Raw genomic sequence first — 23,953 nt, forward strand, 5'->3', positions numbered from 1 at the left:
AGTAAAAGATTCTTTTAGGTATTTTTTAAGTCCAAAGATAAACAAGTCCACATGTATTTTTAATTTATTTATTAATTTGTTTGTTTTTATTATAGTGGCTAAATTTCACATTCATGAATATATATTTCTTCTTTTGTTCAATGCTCATTTACATACATTCTGCCTATCGCCACCTTATTGATGGTTATGCAATCATTTTTAAAAAATTTGAATGTAATAATCACTGAGAATTTGAATTATTTTGTTTGTTTGATGCTAATTAAATAATAATCCATATCACATGTATATTTTTATTATAAATAAAATACATTATAGAAAATGCAGATCCATGATGTGTGAGACGACAATTAAAATATAAATATATTAGAATAAAATAAAAATTACCTTCTTATAATAGTGTTTTATAATTAATATATAGAGATAACTATTATATACGACAATAAATAAAAAATAATAACTCAAATAATATATAATGAATAGAATAATGTAATATTACTTATAGTAGGCTAGTGTTTTATAATTAATATATCACATATATAAAATTGTTTATTAAATACCTTCAATGCAAAAATATATATGAGTATGGCAAGATGTCTTAAAATGTATTTCTTTTTTATCATTTAAACTTAGACCACATTATTATATTACCTTTATGACTTTTTCACATAAATGACAGTTTGATTTTTCTTTAATCTTTTTTGTGCATTTATTTAAAGACCACATGTACCATTTTTTTGTTACTGGTGTTATCTTACTTCTTTGGCAATTTTAAAGGTTTTTTTGAAATATTATTTCTAAATTCCAAACAATGGATGTCAGGAAACTAAATCACTGCACAGGCTTCTGAACTAATAGCCGATGGCTGATAGACTTCACGATGTTGAGATGCCATCACAGTATGGTGAGGGGTGTAACATTTCCGTCACACGCTTGAGAAATTCAGCCAATCACAACTCACTGGACAGCTGGCCAATCAGAGCACACCTCGCTTTTCAGAGTGCTGAGCTTTTGTAAAATCGACGCGTTCCAGAAGGCGGGGCAGAGAGGAGAAACAATAATGTACAGTATGTGGAAAATAATGTGGTTTTTTTTAAACTTAAACCAAATTTCATTACACCAAATACACAAAATAATGTTCTTTTTGTTTTTAGCAACGTCATATGACCGCTTTAAGCGTAAAAGGAGCAACCATATCTAAAAATGCTAGTGAGCGTCCATAGTTTCTGTTACATCATCATGTTTTTCTGAGCTATTGGATGTGTTGAGGAATTGAGATAAATCAGGACGGTTACTTACACAGCAGTGTTTTGTGGTAGAAGTGATGAGTCTACCATACTTGTAACAAAGGAGTAGAATTTTGTATTTTAGCTGTATGAAGTTTACACGAGACCCAAAGCAACTCACAAACGAGGAACATCACAAATCATTCAAGTCTCAAAGATACTCACAGTACTGCAATACCAAACTTTAAAAGCTGAAAAGTAAACTTTTAATAACATTCATTTACAAGAAGTGACTGTTTTCCCCTCGTTGTGAAGGATTCAGCAGGTGCTGCTCACTCATGGGCTGCAGAGGAGTGGAGCGGAGAGAATACGATATTAAATAAGACAAACGTACAATATTCCTCATCATTACTGATTTGTCCTGATTGCATCAACAACAAGTTGGTTTTTGTAGCCAATTTTAAAATTTAAACTGTAGCATAGCCTGAGCTGAAATTTACTGTAATGTGTGAAGAAGAAAAACATCACATATCAAGATATAAGGTTCACATCAACAAACCTTCCACCGTCCAGACACACACTGCATCACAGACCTGCCCTACACATGAAGAAATACACAGAGAATATAATAATACCAAACATTTCGAAATGGTGCTGTGTCAAACATTAAGATAAAGCACACACACATTTATATATTTATATTGCTTTATTCCAGGGTTTTAAAAGCAGTTTGGAGGAAATGAGATTAGCATCTTGTTTTAAAATGTACAGAATGTCTGTCTTTTGTGTCTTCTTGTTATCTGCAATATGTTACTCATTACTAATTACTCCTTTCAAAAGTAATATCGTTTACTTTTACTTATAATTTCTGGGAACAGTAATTAGTTACACTGGCTAGTTACTGCCCCATGCACTGATTATATTCATCATTTTATAGAGATCTACTATAATAATCATCATCTGCTGCCACACCTCTGAATGTGCGAGTACCTGCTGTAATGGGGGACTGAATGGAAGAAGCGGTCTCGCGATAACCTCAGCGCCCCCTGGAGGAATGAGACGAGTTACTTTACACAACCAATGAAATCGTCAGAATCGGGTTGCGGGGCGGGGTTTTGCGCTTGGAAAAAGTCACGCCCTCACGCAATGCACTGCACTGCATGCATACAAGGACCCAAAGTCTCCTTTTACTGCCTGTTCAAAGCTAAATTACCATTTTTTTTTATTGATGGCTATATATATCTATATATCACTAAAAATAATTGTAACATTAAAAACATACTTAATAAATAAAATTACTTATTTTTTACATAAAAAAATAATTTTTAAAACGAAAGCAACTTATTGGAAATCTTATCAGGCGTCACGCAGGCGGCTTGCGGGGTCCTGTTGGTGGAAATGTCATTCAGCGCAGCAGTTACTCAACACACGGAGATCTGTTCAGAGCGACTGTCGTGAGGGATTCAGGCCGAAGTGAGGTGCTCATGGCTGGGCTGCTCTCCGCGGCGGCGGCGGCTTCCGTGCGCTCCGGATCCAGAGCTTTACTGCGCTTCAACACTGCAGCAGCAGCAGCTGGGAGACTCACCGCTGCTCGTCCACGGGTGAGAGAGAGAGAGAGACTGAGTGAGTGAGAGAGAGAGAGAGACTGAGAGAGAGAGAGACATGTTTATATTCCATCTGACGCACACTGATTTATTATATATAATGTTTTCACCTTAAAAAGTATATTGGCCTGCTTTGTCTTATGTATGAGTGCATTTGTGTGTGTATATGTATCTATCTACCTATATATATATATATATATATATATATATATATAAATATTATATATATATATATATATATAGTTGAGTTATGTAATAGCTTGTGTTATGCATCAGTCTTATATACACTGCTGACATGTGTCTGTTGTGATGTAACACGTCTTTGTCATGATGTAACACGTCTTTGTCGTGATGTAACACGCCTTTGTCGTGATGTAACACGCCTTTGTCGTGATGTGGTAACACGCCTTTGTCGTGATGTAACACGTCTTTGTCGTGATGTAAAACACGTCTTTGTCGTGTTGTAACACACTCTTTGCGTGTTGTAACACTCTTTGTCGTGAATGTAACACTTCTTTGTCGTGATGTAACACGTCTTTGTCGTGATGTAACACGTCTTTGTCGTGATGTAACAAGTCTGTTGTCGTGATGTGATTGTAACATCTTTGTCGTGATTGTAAACACGTCTTTGTCGTGATGTATAACACGTCTTTGTCATGATGTAACACGTCTTTGTCGTGATGGTAACATCTTTGTCGTGATGTAACACGTCTTTGTCGTGATGTAACACGCCTTTGTCGCGATGTAACACGTCTTTGTCGCGATGTAACACGCCTTTGTCGTGATGTAACACGCCTTTGTCGTGATGTAACACATAGCTGTGTCGTGATGTAACACGTCTTTGTCGTGATGTAACACATAGCTGTGTCGTGATGTAACACGTCTTTGTCGTGATGTAACATCTTTGTCGTGTTGTAACACTTCTTTGTCGTGATGTAACACGTCTTTGTCGCGATGTACACGCCTTTGTCGCGATGTAACACGTCTTTGTCGATTGTTGTAACACGTCTTTGTCGTGATGTAACACGCCTTTGTCGTGATGTAACACATAATAGCCGTGTCATGATGAGTGAGCTTGAGCTGTTTCATATCTGACAGAGAGCTCCTTTCCTTCTCTCTCAGTTTTTAGCCCTGAACCACCTTAAACCAGGATCATCCGCAGGGAATCGTTACACGTTCCCGCTCTTTTGTTTTTCCACCGACGCACCCAAAGGTAAGGCATCACCAGACGCGTGACGGTATCAGTTTTCACTTGAATCATAATTCATAGACTGTCATAAATATTTTAGATGGTAAAGCAAGTGGAGGAGGAGGAAGGAAAGGAGGGAGGAAAGACTGGAAGAGTCGATTGTTACAGGTAAACACTGAAACAACATTCATGTTCTACCCCAAAATCTATAGAAATGGTCTTTATTTATTAAAAAGGTGTTTCTTGTGTTTATTAAAAATAAAAATTGCATGTATATATAATTTTTTTACTGCTATTTTTACTACTATTTTATTTATTTACTAGTATTTTAGCATTATTGCAGTAAGCATGTGTGTTTAATATGTCCCTCAGGGGGACGTACCGTGGGACGATAAGGATTTCCGCTATATTTTGATCACAATGGCAGGTGTGTCCGTCCTGCTGTACCTCTACCTCCGAGATCCGGGCCGAGATTGAGATTACTGGAAGGATTTCGTCCATCGGTACCTGGGCAGAGGACTGGTGAGAACACGTCTGTGATTTACAGGAAGGATTATGACGTGTGAATGCTGAACATAGCTTCTAGCCTGTCGGTGTGTGGAGAATGTTGGCAGTGTTGTGTGTCTTTTTCTCGATAATGAACACATTTCAAAGGTCTTCAAGGATCACAGCCGCTCAGTGAAGTGCTGTTGTGTCATTTTCCACACAGGTTGACCGTTTGGAGGTGGTGAACAAACAGTTTGTCAAGGTCGTCCTGGTCCCCGGGGCTGACAGCTCTGAAGGAGTGAGCTACGTGTGGTTTAACATCGGCAGCGTGGACACGTTTGAGAGGAATCTGGAAGCTGCTCACTATGAGCTGGGTCTGGAGCCGTCCCATAGAGCAGCAGTGGTCTACACCTCCGAGAGTGATGGGTGAGTCTGGCGTGACTCCATCAAAGGAATGTTTTAATTTTACGTGCATACATAAAACTACTGTTCAGAAGTTTTGGGGTAAGTTTAAAAAAAAATAAAAAATTAAGGCTCTTCTGCTGACCAAGGCTGCATTTATTTGATTAAAAATACAATAAAAACTGTCATATTGTGATATATTAGTACAATAACAGTTTTCTATTGTAATATATTTTAAAATATAATTTATTCCTGTGATCAAAGCTGAATTTTCAGCATCATTATTGCAGTCTTCAGTGTCACATGATCTTCAGAAATCACTCTAATATGAGGATTTTCTGCTGAAGAAACATTTCTGATTATTATCAATGTTCAAAACAGTTGTGCTGCTGAATATTTTAGTGATGCAATTTTTTTTCAGGTATCTCTGTTGAATAGAAAGTAAAAAAAAAAAAAAAAAAAACAGAACTTTGTAATATTATTAAACTCTTTAATGTTAATTAAAAATTAAATAAAAATATTAATTTCTAAGTAATCTTAATCACTCCAAACATTTGAATCGTGTACAAAATGATATGTTTATTAATGTAAAAAATGTAATATTTTGTTTGTAATATTTTGAAATTGTTCTCGTGTTTTTTTTATTTTTTTTTTTTTTTTTTTTTGCAAAGTTTTTTTGGTAATTTTTTTTGTTTTTTGTGTTATAAACAATATGTTTGTTGAATATAAAATGTATAATAAAAAGGAATTTAGTTTGTCTATATATTTATTTGAAGTATGTTTTTAACAAATAGCAATTTATTCAAAACATGTTTTCAATAAACGACAGTAGAAGCATTCAAATAATGTGTTTTTAATAAATATATAATTATTTAAATTTTGTGTCTTGATAAATAACAATGTGATCTTTTTTTAAATAAAAAATGAATAAAATAATTAAAATACATTTTCATCAGTTCCATTCAGGTAAAATAAAATAGCAGAACATCTTATTTGTTAGTTAGTGCTAGCTAACATGACATTAATAAGTTACTCAATATCAATAACTTGCAATATTGAGTTAAAACAGATAAAAACACAAACAACAGTCACCTGTGGAATTCATTGGTTTATTGCTGTAAGTAATGAGCAGAGTCTTGATCGTTCCAAAGTGATGGACGCAATGATGTGTCTAGAGCCGTAAAACCACTACTAAATAATATTAAACTTAACTAATAAACATATGTTTCTGCTACTATACCTTGCTCTTTCTCCAGGTCTTTTCTGATGAGTTTCATTCCCACCCTGCTTTTAATTGGCTTCTTGCTTTTCACTCTGCGACGTGGTCCAATGGGAGGAGGGATGGGCGGAGGAAGGGGCGGGCCCTTCAGCATGAGCGAATCAACCGCCAAGATGATGAAGGACAATATAGACATCAAGTTTAAGGATGTGGCTGGATGCGAAGAAGCCAAGGTGGAGATCATGGAGTTTGTCAATTTCCTAAAGAACCCACAACAATACCTGGATTTGGGTGCTAAGATCCCTAAGGTACGACCTTCCAGAAGGAAAACCACTGGAGATTATAGGCGGGGCATTGTTATTAATTGACGTTCTGTGTTTCTTCAGGGTGCTATGCTGTCCGGTCCTCCGGGAACCGGTAAAACGCTGCTCGCTAAAGCCACTGCCGGAGAGGCAAACGTTCCCTTCATTTCAGTCAACGGCTCAGAGTTTCTGGAGATGTTTGTTGGAGTTGGTCCAGCCAGAGTAAGTCTGAAGCAGTGAACTGTTGATTTCAGAGTTATTGTAAATTCTATTACAATTAAATCATTTTGTCATCAGGTGAGAGACATGTTTGCTATGGCGAGGAAGAACGCCCCGTGCATCCTCTTCATTGATGAGATTGATGCTGTGGGGAGGAAACGGGGCGGAGGGAATCGGGTTCGGCGATTCGGTGGGCAGAGTGAACAGGAAAACACACTCAATCAGCTGTTGGTGGAAATGGACGGTAAGCGGTCCGAGGTTTGATAAAGAGGTCATTGGAAAGTCATGGAAGTCATGGAAAACTCTGGTAGTTTCATTCGTATGCATGCTGTTGAGATCTTGACTTGTGTTTAATCTGAAAAATCCTTTGTCAAATCAACATTATAACTATTTTTGTTTATACAGGTTTCAATACAAGTACAAATGTTGTAGTTCTGGCTGGTACGAACAGGCCGGATGTCCTTGACCCTGCACTGATGCGACCGGGGAGGTTTGACAGACAGATTTACTTGGGTAAGAGCTTTCCCCTTCAGTTCAGTGCCACAGAATATATACAATATTTAGTGATCAAGTGATATATTACATCATTCGATGCTTGGTACATTTTTTCTGTTTAGCCAGAAAGTATCAGAAGTGTGTCTTTTATTTTGACAGCACTGAGATATCAGCACCTGAATGCAGCTCCATTCTCCCCCTTTAATAATTTACTGTCTTTAACAATTCTGTCTAATACATTATATAAAATGGAAGAAGTATAAGAAATGTTATTATAGTTTCTGAATTCCTGTTATTATTAGTATTAGTAGAAAAGTATAATACTTTATCATATACCATCAGCCTTCAGCAAATACACAGTTAAATCATGTAAACAGGTCTTTGAATATCTAATAAATATTTAATTTCACCTGGTCTTTATTAACAGAATATGCTTTCCAGAGCATTTTTAACTATTTCTTTATTTGTTAAAAAAAAAAAAAAAAAAAAAGTCTTTAGGATTTCAGAATCAAGATGCTGCTATCTAAAGGTTAAGTCTGTTTATTTTTTTAAGTTAACTCCATGTAAGTAACTTTTTTTTTTTTTTTTTATTTTTTAAGTTAACTGTAAATTTATTATGTAAATGAATTGCAGCGAGTGTTATTTACTGTTTTTAAAACAATATTCATGTGTAGTGGGGCTTAGAACAAATATGTTCCAATATCTAAGGTTTGTACTGTGTCAATCCTTCAGGACCTCCTGATATTAAGGGTCGAGCATCCATATTCAAAGTGCATCTGCGGCCACTCAAAATGGACCCGAGTCTGGACCGTGATGGCATTGCGAGGAAGATGGCAGCTGCTACGCCTGGGTTCACTGGTGAGTGAGCACTGACTTAGTTAGACACTCATTTTCCTATTGAACAGAATAAATGTGCAAGCCATAGCAGAAAAATGATATGTTGTATGATAATTATGTATTTGAAATTCATGTTTGAGCATAGAATGATGTAGTTGATTTGATATTGAAATATTCATAAGTGTAGCCATAATATTGCTGTGTTATTGAAATATAAATACCCTAATTTTTCTCTCCTCCAGGTGCTGATATTGCAAATGTCTGTAATGAAGCAGCTCTCATTGCTGCTAGACATCTGAATGAATTCATCAATGTTAAGCACTTTGAGCAGGCCATCGACAGAGTCATCGGAGGTAAACGGAAGAGCTTAGAATCGCAGTATATCCTACAAACATCCTACTAAGTATGATTTAAATGTTCAGATCTGTAAGTCATATTAGTGACGTCAGCAGTGACCTGTGGTGTACCTCAGGATTCAGTCCTGGGCCCAATTCTTTTTCTTATCTTCATGCTTCTTTCCATTAGATAATGCAAAGTAGGGATATATATATATATATATATATATATATATTATATATATATATATATATATATATATATATATATATATATATAATATATATATAGTTTTTTTTTTTTTTTTATTCATTTCCTTTTTAGTGGTGCTGAAGCTTGAGTTTGGCTTATGCAGCTTTAACTATCCTAAATTTAAAAATATAGCTGCAAGCAGCAATTACGGGGCCAAGCACTCTTAAGCAAAATTAGTAGTTAAGCATGGCATGGAGCATCAGACCCAATGCAACAATGAGTAATAAAAGCAATTTTAGGATGATTGTAATTGAAATAGCTGAAAAATCATAAATTCAACCTCTAGTAATATGATTAAATGGCTTATCACTTTTGACCTACAGGTGGCGCTGTAATCAAATCATCTTGGTGTGTTCTATGTGAGGTGACAATGGCAGACACAAAGTTTGTTGTCATTATGTCAAAGCTTCGCAAAGATATATAGCCTCAGACTCATTTTGGCACCATGCCTAAAATGTGTAACGGTGCTGTACGAAAACAGTTTTGTCAATCAACATGAAATGCATAACTTTTTGTCAGCACAGTCTGAAGATGATCTGACCTACTCGTGGTGAAAATCGGACCAACAGTTGAGGAGGAGTTAGAAAAAGTAGGTTTTTAACATAAATCAAAATGACGGACAGGGAGTTCAGATTTCATAAGCGAAAATTGGTATGCATGTTGTCGGCACAACCCAAGGAATATTTTGAGACCAGTTTCATTACAATAGCCTAATGCAATCAAACGTTATTAGCATTTTTAGAAATTTTATAATTAAAGGCTAATGAATGGTTTGTTACTCTTGGCCAATAGGTGGCGCTGTTACCAATTGATGTGCCGTGGTCAGTGTGAGGTGATAATGGCACTAGAGGATGACACGGGAGTGGACTTTCACTCCTGTCCCGTCCCACTCCCATAGAAAGAAATCTTGTCCCGTCCCACTCCCAGACCAAAGTTTAAAAAATAATCCCATCCCATCCCGCTCCTGGTAAATTGACTCCCACTCCCATCCCGCTCCTGTTTAAACTGACTCCTGCTCCTGTACGCGCTCCCATATATTTTTTCTTCAATTAGTGTTTAGTTAATACATAGAATTTGATTTAATCTGCTCTCCATCCTGTTTTAGACCAGCTGCTGAGCCCCTGTTTCGTAGATTTTCTCCAGAAAATGGGAAGACAGCAAATAAAAGAAAAACAGTACATAGTTCACACCATGTCTACAATAGGTTTAATAAACCCAAACAGCACATAAAGCTGCATTTTACTCATTTATTGTTGAGTAAACAATACATTTATAGTTTACATTTATAGTTTTTTTTTAATTACATGTTAACGATTTTCATCAATTATGCTCTTGCATAATGAGTCCATCTTAGTTATATGTTGCTGTGTAGGAACAAAAGTGCATCTACATTTTATGTCATTACTTCTAACTTTTCGCTGTAAATTATTTCTTGCCACATCGACTTCTCCGCGGCTGTTAGCTCCCTCCATCACTGCTCTTTGAATTCCGGCGGGAAGCCGTGACAAAAAGCACTGATGGCTTCTGGGACGGCTGGGTCGTGTAGTTATTTTTTAATTGCGTTACATTGTAGGCGTATTAAAAGGAAACTACAAAATGGTGCATTTACTTTTTTCTTTTTTTGTCGTCTTTGCTATTGGTTGATTCCCGCTCCCGTCTGCTCCCCGTTAAACCATTTATCCTGTACCGTCCAAATCCCGTGATTAATAGCAAAGATGACTCCCATCCTGCAGGAATCCCACGGGAATCCGTGACCCGTGGGATTCCCGAAAAAATGTCAGCCTCTAAATGGCACATACAAAGTTTGGTGTCAATATGTCAGATCTTTTTCAGAGATACAGCCCCCAGATGCAGTTTGGCATCTTTCTAGCAAATTCGTTCATGCGCTAAACGAAAACCAATTTCGTGTATCGACACAAAATCCATAACTTTTTGCCAGCTTGGTCTGAAGATGATCCGAGCCAAATTTGGTGAAAATCAGACCAAAGATCTAGGAGTTTGTAAAAGTAGGATTTTCAACATGAATCAAAATGGTGGACAGGAAGTTCAGCCAATATTGGTAAAATTGGTATCGGTGTTCTCGTCACAATACAAGGAATCTATCAACATCAGTCCGATTACAATAGGTTAATGTAAACAAAAGTTATTAGCATTTCTCAAAATTTCATTAAAGTGAAGTGAAAGTGACGTGACATACAGCCAAGTATGGTGACCCATACTCAGAATTCCTGCTCTGCGTTTAACCCATCCATAGTGCACACACACAGCAGTGAACACACACACACCGTGAACACACACCCGGAGCAGTGGGCAGCCATTTATGCTGCGGTGCCCGGGGAGCAGTTGGGGGTTCTGTGCCTTGCTCAAGGGCACCTCAGTCGTGGTATTGCCGGCCCGAGACTCAACACACAACCTTAGAGTTAGGAGTCAAACTCTCTAACCACTAGGCCATTGACTTCCCCATTATAACTTTTGACCACAAGGTGGCACTGCCCCCAAACTTTTTGAGTACCATGAGGGTATGGAGCCAAATAATAATAATAATTTTTGTAATTATTTTGTAAGATACGCTAATGCGTTCGTATAATACAGCATTTTAGAACATAGTTCAAAATGGCCGACACATAAAATGGCTGACCTGGGTTTCATTCGATTCGGCATGATGCACCGAATCTAAAGAGAGCATTTTAGGATGTTTGGCCAAAGCATTCAGAAGTTATGAGTAAAAATATGCATTTTACAAATCTCCTTACCACTAGGGGGCACAGTGCCGAAACACTGCAGGTAGTCTCAGTGTGATGCTTGTTATAACACACACCAAGTTTGGTCTCAATAGGCCAAACCGTTGCGGAAATATAACCTCACGTCCACTTTTGCATGCTTTTCGTAGAATTCGTTCACATGCTATTCAACTTGAATTCCATAACTTTTTGCCAGTGTTGTCTGAAGATGATCTGGTTAAATTTTCGTGACAGTTGGTTCAATGGTCTAGGATGAGTTCAAAAAAGTAGTTTTTACAAACAATTGAAAATAGCGAAAAAAAAAAAAACCTTACGATTTCCTTTCGACTCGGCAAGGAATCAGAGGAAAAACAATTAAAAATTATTTGTTTACGGTTCAAAAGTTATTAGCATAACATTTTTGAAAGTTTATACAAGTGGTGGTGCTAGAGAGTTTGAGTTAGAGACTCTTAATTTGCTATGGTAACTTTTCTCACTGTCCTCTAGCAGTGTGCCAAATTTCACAACTTTCCCGCAAGCGCTTCTATGGGCTGCCATAGACTTGCAGCGGAAGAAGAAGAAAATCACACTAACGGATACAATTGGTGCCTTAGCACCTTTGGTGCTTGGCCCCTAATAAATGCATTTCTTAGTAATGTCATATCTTTTTTGCTCTATGTTACAGGTCTGGAGAAGAAGACTCAGGTTTTACAACCCAATGAGAAAAAGACTGTAGCCTATCATGAAGCAGGGCATGCTGTAGTGGGCTGGTTTCTCCAACATGCTGACCCATTGCTCAAGGTGATGTAATTTCCCAAAATATATTTTAAATCCCAATGACTTCAGTCACCATATGAAACAAATAACATATATTTTAGCTTCAAATTAAAAAAAAAAGTTCATTGCTTAAAGTTAACAATGAACAAGGGGCAAAACTGACTATGTATAAACTATAAACTTCATGTTACAGCACCAGGAGTAGCATTGTAGCTATATAGTTCAATTTAAATTGCGCCATTCATCTTTAAAGTGTTTTTATTGAAATGTATTGGATTCGTTCTCACATTCCCTAATTTTATGTTCCCAGGTTTCTATAATTCCAAGAGGGAAAGGTCTGGGCTATGCACAGTACCTTCCAAAAGAGCAGTATTATACACAAAGGGAGCAGCTGTTCGACAGGATGTGTATGATGCTTGGTGGGCGCGTGGCAGAGCGGGTGTTTTTTGATAGGATCACGACTGGGGCTCATGACGACCTTAAGAAGGTCACACAGTCAGCATATGCTCAGGTAAAGATATTGTGCTTTGCTTTGTATCATAAATTCAGTGGTTCAGTGTGTACAGCATTTGCTGCAGCAACATGGCAACATTATGTTCTTTTATTTTCATTTAGCAGAAACTTTTCTCCAAATGTACAATCCATTTGGAGTAGAACTGAAACTAATAATTATTTTGTTAATCTGCTAACAATCTAATGGATTGATTCTTTGACTGTTCTGTCAGTTAGTGCAATGATAATTCAACACAGTTTTAATAGCCCATTGATAGCTTCTTGAGATTTTCAACCAATAACTTTCTGATTACAAGCCAAATCTTTGGCACATATCACCTTTATTTGACAGTTTTTACTTCCCTTCTTTTCTGTTGTAGATTGTTGCAGTTTTTGGCATGAGCGAGAAAGTGGGGCAGGTGTCATTTGACCTGCCCCGGCAGGGTGAGATGGTTCTGGAGAAGCCCTACAGTGAGGCTACGGCAGAACTCATTGATGAGGAGGTCAGAGATCTGATCGACCGGGCCTTTCAGAGAACACTGGAACTCATCACTGAGAAACGAGAGCAGGTGGAGATGGTGAGAACAACCATCAGCCTGACGTTATTTAATCCTGGAAAACAGTGGTGCCTCATGGTGTGTGCTTGGATTTCTAGCTTTAAATAGTGTTAAAATCTAGTTGCCATTACAACAGCCCTCAAAAATAATGCCAGAGATGTCAGAAACTAGTGACCTGTGGAGTGCCTCAGGGGGTTCAGTCCCTAGGTCCCACTATTTTTCTAATCTACTTGCTTATTTTCTTTAATTAAGGCAAATTAGAAACCACACTCTTCACAAGTTAAAAAAAGCTCGGTCTCCACAATGTTTTAACCTAGATCTACAAACAGAAAGCAATCCAAGGTTGCTGGATCTAAGTGGCTTAGATGGGTTGTGACAACGTAGAACGTCAATTAGATACGTACCGTTAGTGCTAACCCGTGTAGTGCTTTAAAAACAAAATAAATTACATTTTAAATTCTATTCTCAGTTTGACTCAAAGTTTTAGTTCATACTGTGAGATTTATAGCTCCAATTTGAGTGAAGTTAAGCTTTCAAAAGAGCTTTACACACTGTGCTTAACCCTGCTTTAAACCCTGGATAAAGGAACATTTCATGGTTGTAATTTAGAAGTGGGGGCTAGCACTGCTTTTTTTGAAAATTTGAAAATGTAAAACATAATGCAAAATAACCCAGGATTTCTGTTGTTGCAGGATTTAGGACTGACCCAGGGTTAAATATTTCAAGCATGAAAAACTGCATTAAAGTAACCATCTCTGTCAGGTGGTTGATGCAAAATATGCATTTGCTTTTTTTAATAGGTCGGTAAGCGTTTGCTGGAAAAAGAAGTTCTAGACAAAGCTGATATGATAGAGTTGCTGGGGCCCAGGCCATTTGAGGAGAGGTCCACATATGAGGAGTTTGTGGAGGGCACTGGAAGCTTTGAGGAAGATACAAGTCTTCCAGAAGGGTTGAAGGACTGGAACAAAGAGAGAGAGGAAAACCCAGGAAGAACCTCTCCAGCTTCACAGGAAAAACAGGCTGCTTGAAACAAAACATTTCCACCTGCCTCTCACACTTGCCTTACTGTGGAAACTCAGTGGGAAAACAGAGTCTTCTTTGCTTAAAAGAGGAAGATTGTGAGTTTTGTTAGTATCTGCATTTCAGTTCCCTTGTTAACTCAAAGCAGGGGATTTTTACTGAATTTGAAATGCCTTAATCTGTGCATTTTGTTGGCATAAACTTAAACACCCAACACCATGAACTCTTTATGCCAGGTCAACAACTTAAAATTATCTTATTTGTTATTTTTATCCTTCTGTTTCTGCCATTATATAATAAACTAAATTCTATACCTTTATTCTCTCTTCTTCTTAATAGAAGTGCAAGAAATGTAAATTTGTACCAACTTTCATTTGTTTAAGACAAAAATGTTTTTGAAAGTGAAATTGTGATTATTTAAATTAAAGGTTTTGTTTCATACATTATATTTCTCATGGTCTACTTAGAATGTAAGTCAAGTTTTCTTGCACATAAAACAGTCTGTCATAATTTATTCTTTCATGACCAATTTCCACCTTTTATCTGACCCTTGGAATTAATTGGATCATTTTTGCAGCTTGAAACTGTTAGTATTTTATGAATTCACCACTTCACCGTGGTTATATTTACAGTTTCTACTCTGTAGAAAGGGCAAAAACCTTTTCTAGCACTTAAAATGTTGTTATATTGTATCTCTATGCACCATACAGTCTACACTGACATCAGCAGAAGTAGGGCATAGCTAGATGATTTATCATACTTCCTCTTCCAAGCATTCTGTTCATCAGGGACGCTCCCATTTTAGATGGGTGAGATTTAGCCAAGTAGCGTGCAGAATCAATGCTATCTACAAATTTAATGGTAATACACTGAGCTACAAAATCGTGCTATTATTTTTAGGTTGTTAACAAATTATGAAAGAGTATAAAAGCCCAGTTTATGTTTGTGGATATTCTTTACAAAAGGCTTCTCCTCAGACAAAAGCACCTTTTGTTGGACTGTTCTTTAGTCTGAAAGACGAGCCTCTTAAGCTGCGCATCACGTGCTGCCTTCTGTATCATGCCTTGGTGTCTGCATGACCAGTGCTGCCCATATAATCTATTTAATTAAATTGTACCATGTTGTCTCCATTTAGAGCCAATTGAGAGGGTGTTGTGTCACAAGACATGGTTTCTATAGTAATAAATACAGTTAAATGGAAATCAAATCAAAAATAAGAAAAACAATCTGATCTTAGACATTTCACATTTATTCCTGTTAGTTTCTTGTCCTCCTTGATTTGGCAGACTTGTTAATGATTCTGGTAGTTTGTAAAGTTCTTCTCCGATGTGATCATGCTTGACATCACTGAACCCTGTAATAACCCTGGTGACATATACAATACAACTTTTTGATAGGAGTTCAGAAATTTGTACAACAGAATTTTACTCTTAGGGGGTTTGCATTAGGACTTCCCACCCAATAGTTTTTTTTTTTTTCTCTCTTTTGTGGATCAGGCATATTTTCCTGCTGTGCACCGGTGATCACAACTGAGGACTTTGATTTGAATGTTATCTTGATGTGAAATTGTGAATGACATTTAATGATACAGAGTGGTTAAAAACATATTGCTAAAATATTATTATCCCTTTCGTCCTTTCAAGTGCAACTTCAAATGCTGTACTCAGTAAGTTTGGCCAGAAACATATTCTACTCAAGTCAGAATGCTTGTGTGGTCCTGCTGTACATTATTTAATGTGCATTCTTGTGTTACTGTGGCTGTAACAAACCTCAGTACTCAAGGGGGGGTGATAATTACCATCAACATTGGTCAAATGTAAAATAACACGTTCAGCAGTATACTCTTTAAACTGATGTTGCACCTTGACCGCAGTATTTCCTAACACACCAAGTGTGGATGGCACACCAGCTGTACCAACGCCATCACTTTTTTAATGTATCCTTTATCTGACCTATCCCTTCAGGTCTTGCAGTGTCTACTAATGAGCTGATGAGTTTAATCTGGTGTGTTGTATTTAGGAAGAGTTTGAAAATGTGTACTGTCGGTGTGCCTCAAGGAACAGGGTTGGGAAACACTGCCTAAAGTGTTAAAACTGACCATAGAGGGGTGCTTATGCAGGGTTATCCAGTCCTATCCAATGTGTTAGGTCAGCTTGAAGATAAAGTCCACAGGAAGGTGACCTTTCATATCAGGATTGGACTTCACTGGCTTATGCTAACACTAGCAGAAACACCCTCTTGTTGACAATGATGAGAAGAGTAGTGCAATATGCTGCGATATCAACGCATTTCTGACAAATTCTGAAACACAAAGATGTGTGAAATCAATCATAGTGTCTGCATTCATGAACTTGCATAGGGTATGTTTCAGGCCTTAGGCATGATTTTTTTTACAAGATATTTGACTTAGTTTCTGGGTCTCCCTATTTTCATGCAGAATCTCCTCAAAGGACACATTTTTTTGGGAATTCTTGTAACTTCTCTCTTTCCGTCTGCATTGACATGTCTTGAACTATGCTGTAGATTCTCTGGAAATATCTTATCACGGTTGCTGCTTTGACGCATTGCACTGTTCCTTAAACAGTTCCTTGAAGGTTCAAATCATTGTGGGATTCCTCAGTTGCTCCTTAGATTCACATTGCTTGAGCCAGTGTTGTCCATAATGCTACATCATGCTGCAAGTTCTCCATATGCAGTAGTCACATGGAGAAGATTGAAAGTAACTCGGTCCCAAAAAGGAGTCCCAAAATCCTAGTTGTATGAAGTCTGTTGCATCTTGAGGAAGAGTCTACACTTACCCCAGCTTATTGGAGCTCTCTTCTTGTCCATAACAGACAAAGGGATTGCATTATTTTTAGGTGGAATGACCATGTCCTTTGATTCCAACAGTTCCTCTTCTTCTTGCTTGAGAAGGAAGCTCCACTTTCAGCACAAGGGCTTTGTTTTCTTCCTAAGCCCCTGTAGCTTCCCCTGGCTCAAGGCTGCTGGGATTGGGAGCGCTCTATCTTCAGCACTGGCTCTGTGTTTTCGGAGTCACTGTGGTGCTTTCGATCTCTTGACTGCTGTTCCCCTCTTCCACCGCGGGTCCAGGATGGCGAGCGAAACGTAACCGCTGTGTGGAAATCTAGGTAATGGTGGATGCTGGCGATCTGCGGGGTAAACTTACAAAACCCAACTAATGAAAAACACACTTCATGACCAAAGGCTAACCATTATTAAACATTTGGAGGCAATAGCTCTGTTCCAAAACCTAGTAAGTTGCCTGCCACGATGGCATTTTAAGGTAAGTGACATGACATGTGGCCAAGTATGGTAATCCATACTCAGAAATTAGTGCTCACACACAGCAGTGAACACATTCTCGAGCCATTTTTGCTGCGGCGCCCGGAGGGGCAGTTGGGGATTCGGTGCCTTGCTCAAGGGCAGTCGTCGTATTGAAGGTTTGGGTTTCGAGTCCGACTCTCTAACCATTAGGCCACGACTTCCCTAGTTGTGGTACCATAGGTCCATTTCATGAATGCTGTTCCAACAGGTAAGCTGCAAAATTTTGAAGTTGCCTTCTAACTCACCTTTTTTGGGCTCAATTCTAAACTACTTTTCACAATCATATAAGCATTTTTAATGCAACTCATGCAAAAGTGTCTTTTATCTCCATATGAATAGCATTAGTATAGGACAGGGGTCTCCAACCCTGTTCCTGGGGAGCTACCGTCCTGCAGATATCAGCTCCAACCCCAATCAGACACACCTGAACCAGCTAATCAAGGTGTTCAGGGTAACGTGATAATTACAGGCAGGTATGTTGGAACTGAAGTCTGCAGGACGGTGGCTCTCCATGATCAGGGTTGGAGATCCCTGTTATAGGGGTAGCCAACACTGCTACTGGAGGGTAGCTTCATGCAGAATTTAGCTCTAACCCTGATCAAACAAACCTAAACCAGCTAATCAAGATGTTCAGGGATTCCTTAAATTACAGACAGGGGCATTGGAGCAGGATTGGAAATTAAGTCTGCAGGAGGGTAGTCCACCAGGAGCAGGGTTGGTTTCCCCTACATTAGTAGGCAGCATCATGAAAGGGTGGTTTTAGGCAGGGGTGCCCAGCCTTCTCCTGGATGGCCACCATCCTGCAGAGTTTATTTCCAACCCCATTACACAAACCTGAACCACCTATTCACATAATTTTCAGGATCACTAGAAACCTACAGCCAGGTGTGTTTGTGGCAAGTTGGAGCTGAACTCTGCAGGATGTTGATCCCTGGGAACCAGGTGGGGGGGTTTGAGCAGAGTGGCCAAAGGGATGGTCACGCTGCGGTCTATGGTGGCCATGGCCACACCTGTACACCCCTAGCTCTGCCTCTGGGTGTGAGTGATTAGTCACTGAGCTGCTGCCCATGAAGAGCTATTTAAACCTGTCTCTTATGAGGTTCCATGACAGTTAGGATCCTGCTTTAGAGTTGCTACCGATGTGGCCAGTAGACAGCAAAGCAGCTCATTAGATTTTGGAACAGAGATCATATGAGTCATGTCTGTTTGACTCCTCAACATGCTGCCTTTAGGGATGTTCACACTGACAGAGATTTGCAGTAAAAAAAAAAAAAAAAACATCCATATTTTATTAATTTTTCAATGAGACTTAGCAATCTGGGGACATTGTAAGAGTTTAGTTAAAGTTTAGTTTTGTGCATAGTGATACACTGAGGTGACTAATAATGTATAAGGGTACAACAGTTAAGTAGGAATGCCTACTAACAAGCTGAAGTAAAAATGCGTCTCTGTCTTCATTTTAAGCACTGACAAATTTGGGGTCTAGACAAATGTTATTCACATAACTTCGAGAGCAGGGAGCATAACATTTAAGCAGCAGGTTCGAGGTAATGCTAATCTGGATTGTTCAGAATGCCACTGACATTGCCTCATAGTTTAAATATTTAATAGGTACACATTTGTGCACTAAGCTCAGAGCTTAATCAAATAGTAATGTGCTCACTGTAGATTTCAATGGAATCACTTAACATTGCTAGCAGCCAAGTATCCAACATACTCTAATCGAAATGCTATCCATCCATTTTATTTGTCTTGCTTCACAATGAACATTCAGTCATAGACAATAGAGTGCTGCAGGAATGAGAGATTAGTTAACATTTCTGCACATCCGGTTTAAATGGGTTTTTGGCTTCATGCCTGGAATAAGGTCTACTGTTAACACAAGCTCAAGATATTTTCACATTTTATTATTTTATTAAAATATAAAAGTAATACCTCACTCGTGATTTTTAAAAGCTTTTACTTCTCTTGGTTTTTAACAAGTTGCTAATGGGGCTCCAGAGGTTGTCAAGGACATTAACATCATCACACCGAATAGGAAAACTAATCTACTCTCTAGTGCACTTTTACAGCCTTGTCTTGAAGATATTAAATAAAGACTGTAAGTTGTCGGAAATGACGCATGGCTTTTAGGTCATGCAGCCGTGCCATAGTTTGCTTATAGCCTAACTTTAGCTTTTTAATGTATTTAGGCTTATTTGTTAGACACAGAGCTTATTTTCTGCAATTATCAAAAAGCCAGTAGGAAAATCCTATTGATTTCTTGTCGAGGGAACCAGGGGGATGCTAACATCCAGGTTTGGCCTACAAAAATAAGTCATCATTCCTGCAGCACTCGGTTTCTCTCACTTTAATTTTTTAAAACAGATTCTGAAGAATATGTTTGAGGAATGGATTGATTTTATTTTAAGCCTCCTGATATGGTAAAAACTGGAAAAATATCTGAGAGCTGACTCACTTGCTGGGGATTCTGTTTGATTCTCCTCATCTGAATCAGCAGACACCTCCCCCAGCTCCTGGTCAGACATGTCTGTGAGCTCCGTCAGGTCCAGGAGGTCAAAGTGTACCTCCAGAGAGGACACACTGCTGAGAGCGCTCTGAGAGCAGGCAGAAGATATCAGAATGTACCTGCATTACTGTGACCAGATGACTGGTTTAAGAGTAGTTCAGTGATACTCTTTAACTGACTTCATTGTTCAGAAATGCTCAGACATGTTGTGCACTAATAAGCCGTGTACTATTAAGTACTGTATAACATTTATAATTTCAGAGTAATGCAGCAGACAACTCTCATCATATGAAATTAACATATAAATATAGCAAATACCATATCTCAAAATTGTGAGAGAAAAATCTGAATTGCAAGTTTTTGCCATGCAATTCTGAGAATAAATGGCAGTATTGCAACTGTAATTTTTTCATTTTTATTCAGTGGCGGAAATGAGCTTCCATAAGTAACTGAATCTAATAACAATATATTACTAGTCGTATGTTTCTCCTCAAAATCAAAAGAAAAATTAAAATCCTTAATAAAGGTCACTGTTAATGTTAAGGACAATTTCTTAATTGTAGTACAAATGCAAAACAAAATAAAAAAAAAATTTAAAAAATCCTTCTGTTGCACAGAATGTCATTTCTTTATTTTGAGTTGTTTTGACTGGGATGAAATATGGCCTGCATGTACTGTTTCACTCACGTCGCTTCTCGGTGATCAGCACCTGGCTGCCATGATGTGCTGGGGTGTACCAACGTGCTCTCCTGAGGCATTGTGGGATGCCTCACTGGTGAGACTGGCAGGAGCTGGAGGACTTCAGAAGCTCTGGAACTCTCGGTCTCTAAGTGGCTCTAAACACACAAAAGGAGGCATTTTATAGAGCATTATTATTGTATAACCTTGATGTATATTGACTATCTTCTGTTAAATATATGACAGCAACTGAAATACATAATGTCTATTTTTTTTTCTGAACAAAATGTGAGTAGTGCTCGTCCATTCAGAACTTGCTGTCACAATAACACTGTGTTCTGCGTGGTAGCCAGATCATTGCTATACAGTTACTAAGGTGTTCTAAGTACTTGTTGATATATGGTTGCTAGGGGGTTCTAGGTGGTATTCAGATCATTTATGTAGCTGATAAGATGTTCTAAGAGGTTGTTAGCACACGGCTATTTGGTTGTTATAGTGTTGTAAGATGTTTAATATAGATAGTTGTCACATTATGTGGTTTCTATGTGGTTGCTATTCTGGGTGGTAGTCAGAAAAACTGCTATGTACGTAGTTGCTACGGTGTTCTAAGTGGTGTTTTGTGCACTGGCACAGTGGGCACTTGCTAGGATGTTTTATGTGTTTGTTAGCACATTGCCACGTGGTTCCTAGGATGTTCTGTATGGTTGTTAGCACATTGTCATGTGGTTACGCTGTTGCTAGGCTGTTCTGTGTGGTTATTAATGCATTACTATATGGTGTTTGGGGTGAAAGTCAGAAAATTGATACGTAGTTGCTAAGGTGTTCTAAGAGGTTGTTAGTGCATTGCTACAGTAGGCTGTTGCTAGGGTGTCCTGGATGACACATTGCTAAGTGTTTGCTAGGGTGTTCTGAGTTGTTGTCAGTGCATTGCTATGCGATTGCTAGGGTGTTCTCAGTGTTTGTTAACCTGTTGCTACGGAGTCATTAAGGTGTTACGGGTGGTTGTTAGCACATGTTCTATTTTGTGATACCTTGAGCATTGCGGTCGCTCTGGTGTTCTCAATCACAGTTTAGCTCTATGTCTAAAAGGGTTTGCCAGCGGTTGCCAGAGAAGTGAAACAGAAGATGCTTATGTTTCCCTGAGTGTTTAACGAGCGTTCAGCCCTCTATTGATTTCTTGCGGCAGCAGTCAAAGCAGACAAGCGTTTTATATCATTGAAGACAGTTAAATTACACACACGGGACAAAGAAAACAAGTGGACAACTGGATCGACCTGTATATTTTTTGGAATGCATATACAACTAATTTTGAGATGTGCAGCAAACATGTCCAGAAATTTTACTTGCATTATTTATTTTAAAAAACAAGATTATTTTAAAGTATTTTTAAGTCATAAAGTTATTAATAAATGTTATATAATATTAAATTATTTTATATTATTATTTTATTTGATCATATTTATTTCATTTTCTATAGATGTAGGTAAAAATATGTATTTCTGGAATACAGTCTGCGCTCTGTGTGGTTTGGCGAGGCCCTTTTCTTGTAGTTGCAGTCAGGGCTGCGTTGACTGTGGACTCACAAAAACACAAAAGCAAGATAGGAAATTATAGAATTTACATACAGTTCAGTCAGTTAATGATTTCACACACTTTTATTTTAATCATTAAAAATTACATTAACATTTAATACACATTTTGTGAAAAGACGGGAGATGCAGGAGATGGCATTCAACCTTAGGCGAATACCTGAGAACACAGTTAACAGATTCATCCAGATTAATCCAATTTCTCGGTACATAAACTTATTTTTCATTTCCGTCGCATGTTAGTAAACTTGTTTTTCACTTCCGTAGGACAGCACATCTCAAGAATCCATGATGTGATGATACAGACTTTTCCAGCTGTGGCCGTTCTCCGCAGTCTGTGGGTCATCCCTCCCTGCCTCACACTCTCATTAGCCCACACACAGCAGATTCTGCAGGCTTGTTCTCTTTTTGTGCATGCCAGTCATGCAAATATTGGTGCATGGATTGGGATATATTTGCATATTCCAAAAGGCTCTCAATCTAAACCATACGTGCCGAGATGAACTATATTTTTAGCAGCACCCAGTGGTACCCAACTCCCATTGTCCCAAAGCAAACCGCTGCAAAGATGCAATTCAATGTCAAATTCTCAAAAAAGGGGTTGCATCAAAAATCCCTCTCGCTCATGACCTTTGTTGTTTATTCACATAGCAGTTCTAGTAATCGTTAGACAATTCTGCTACAATTCATAAGCCACCACCCTAAATTTATTCAAGTTGCTGTGCTTTTTTCCCATGTGCACAAATGCAAGCTGCCAGCCACTGAGCACTACCGGCTTCCTCTGACTGCCTGCTTTGTCTGTGCATTCAAGAAAAAAAGACATGGTGGCAGCTCTTACAGCGGGCTATTGAATTTAATGGGAGTACGCATTTAAATGTGTTGCAGCGTGCCGGCTGAAGAAATGTTTGCTCTTACCTGCAGCACCAGAGTCTGCCTGAGCCTCCATTAAGACTATTGTAGCAGCCGGTGCAATGCTGTTTGGCGTCGCAGCCGGGATTAGAGGGAGCGCCTCTTGCCTCGTGTGCACTCTCTATCTCTTTCTAGCTACCCACACTCTCTCTCTCTCTCCCTCCCTCTCTCTTCCCCACCCCTACATGCACTGTCACACATTAGCTCCCATTGTCACTGCAGCACACACAACAGTGACACATAAAGGGTCCCACAAGAGAGAAACGCAGTCAGCCACTACACAACTGCTACACTGCATGACACACCACCAAAACAGAGGGGAGGGAGGGAGCGAGGGAGGGTGGTGCCCACAGACAATAAAAAGGATTCATATGGGAGGCAGAGGTCTAGTGATCTAACACAGTTTTTACAATGAGATGAAGTGAGGAAAAAAAGAGGCATATCTGTGTGTGGATGATTCTAATCAATTTTTGTTCATTAAAAAAAAAAAAAAAAATAGTAATCATTTTGAAAGGTTATATTGATTCGACAGTCATTATCTAACAGTTGTAGTAGATGAGGCCAGAAAAATAGGCTGAGTACAGATGCTACTAGCATGTGGTTTCATGTGGCTCTTGTAGTTACAACTCCAGTACTCCAGGGGGCAAATAGAGTTACTTTCAAATGTCTGTGTCATTATTCAGGTAGCTAACACTATAAAATCAACTTAAACTAAAAGGCCCTGGTATACTTAATTTTCTGAGTTCTGCTCGTCCTTGTGCACAGCGTGCAATCCTAGGGGACCTTTCTTTTCAAATGCTCAAATCACTTGCAC

General features: G+C 38.4%; 2 pseudogenes; one reads left to right on the plus strand and one right to left on the minus strand.

The window, feature by feature from the left end:
- Positions 1-2,582: 2,582 nt before the first annotated feature.
- Positions 2,583-14,449, plus strand: LOC109084837 (annotated as a pseudogene).
- Positions 14,450-15,361: 912 nt separating this feature from the next.
- LOC109084854 lies at positions 15,362-23,554 on the minus strand (annotated as a pseudogene).
- Positions 23,555-23,953: the final 399 nt, after the last annotated feature.

Source organism: Cyprinus carpio, chromosome A25 (assembly GCF_018340385.1).
Source record: "Cyprinus carpio isolate SPL01 chromosome A25, ASM1834038v1, whole genome shotgun sequence".
NCBI lineage: Eukaryota > Metazoa > Chordata > Actinopteri > Cypriniformes > Cyprinidae > Cyprinus > Cyprinus carpio.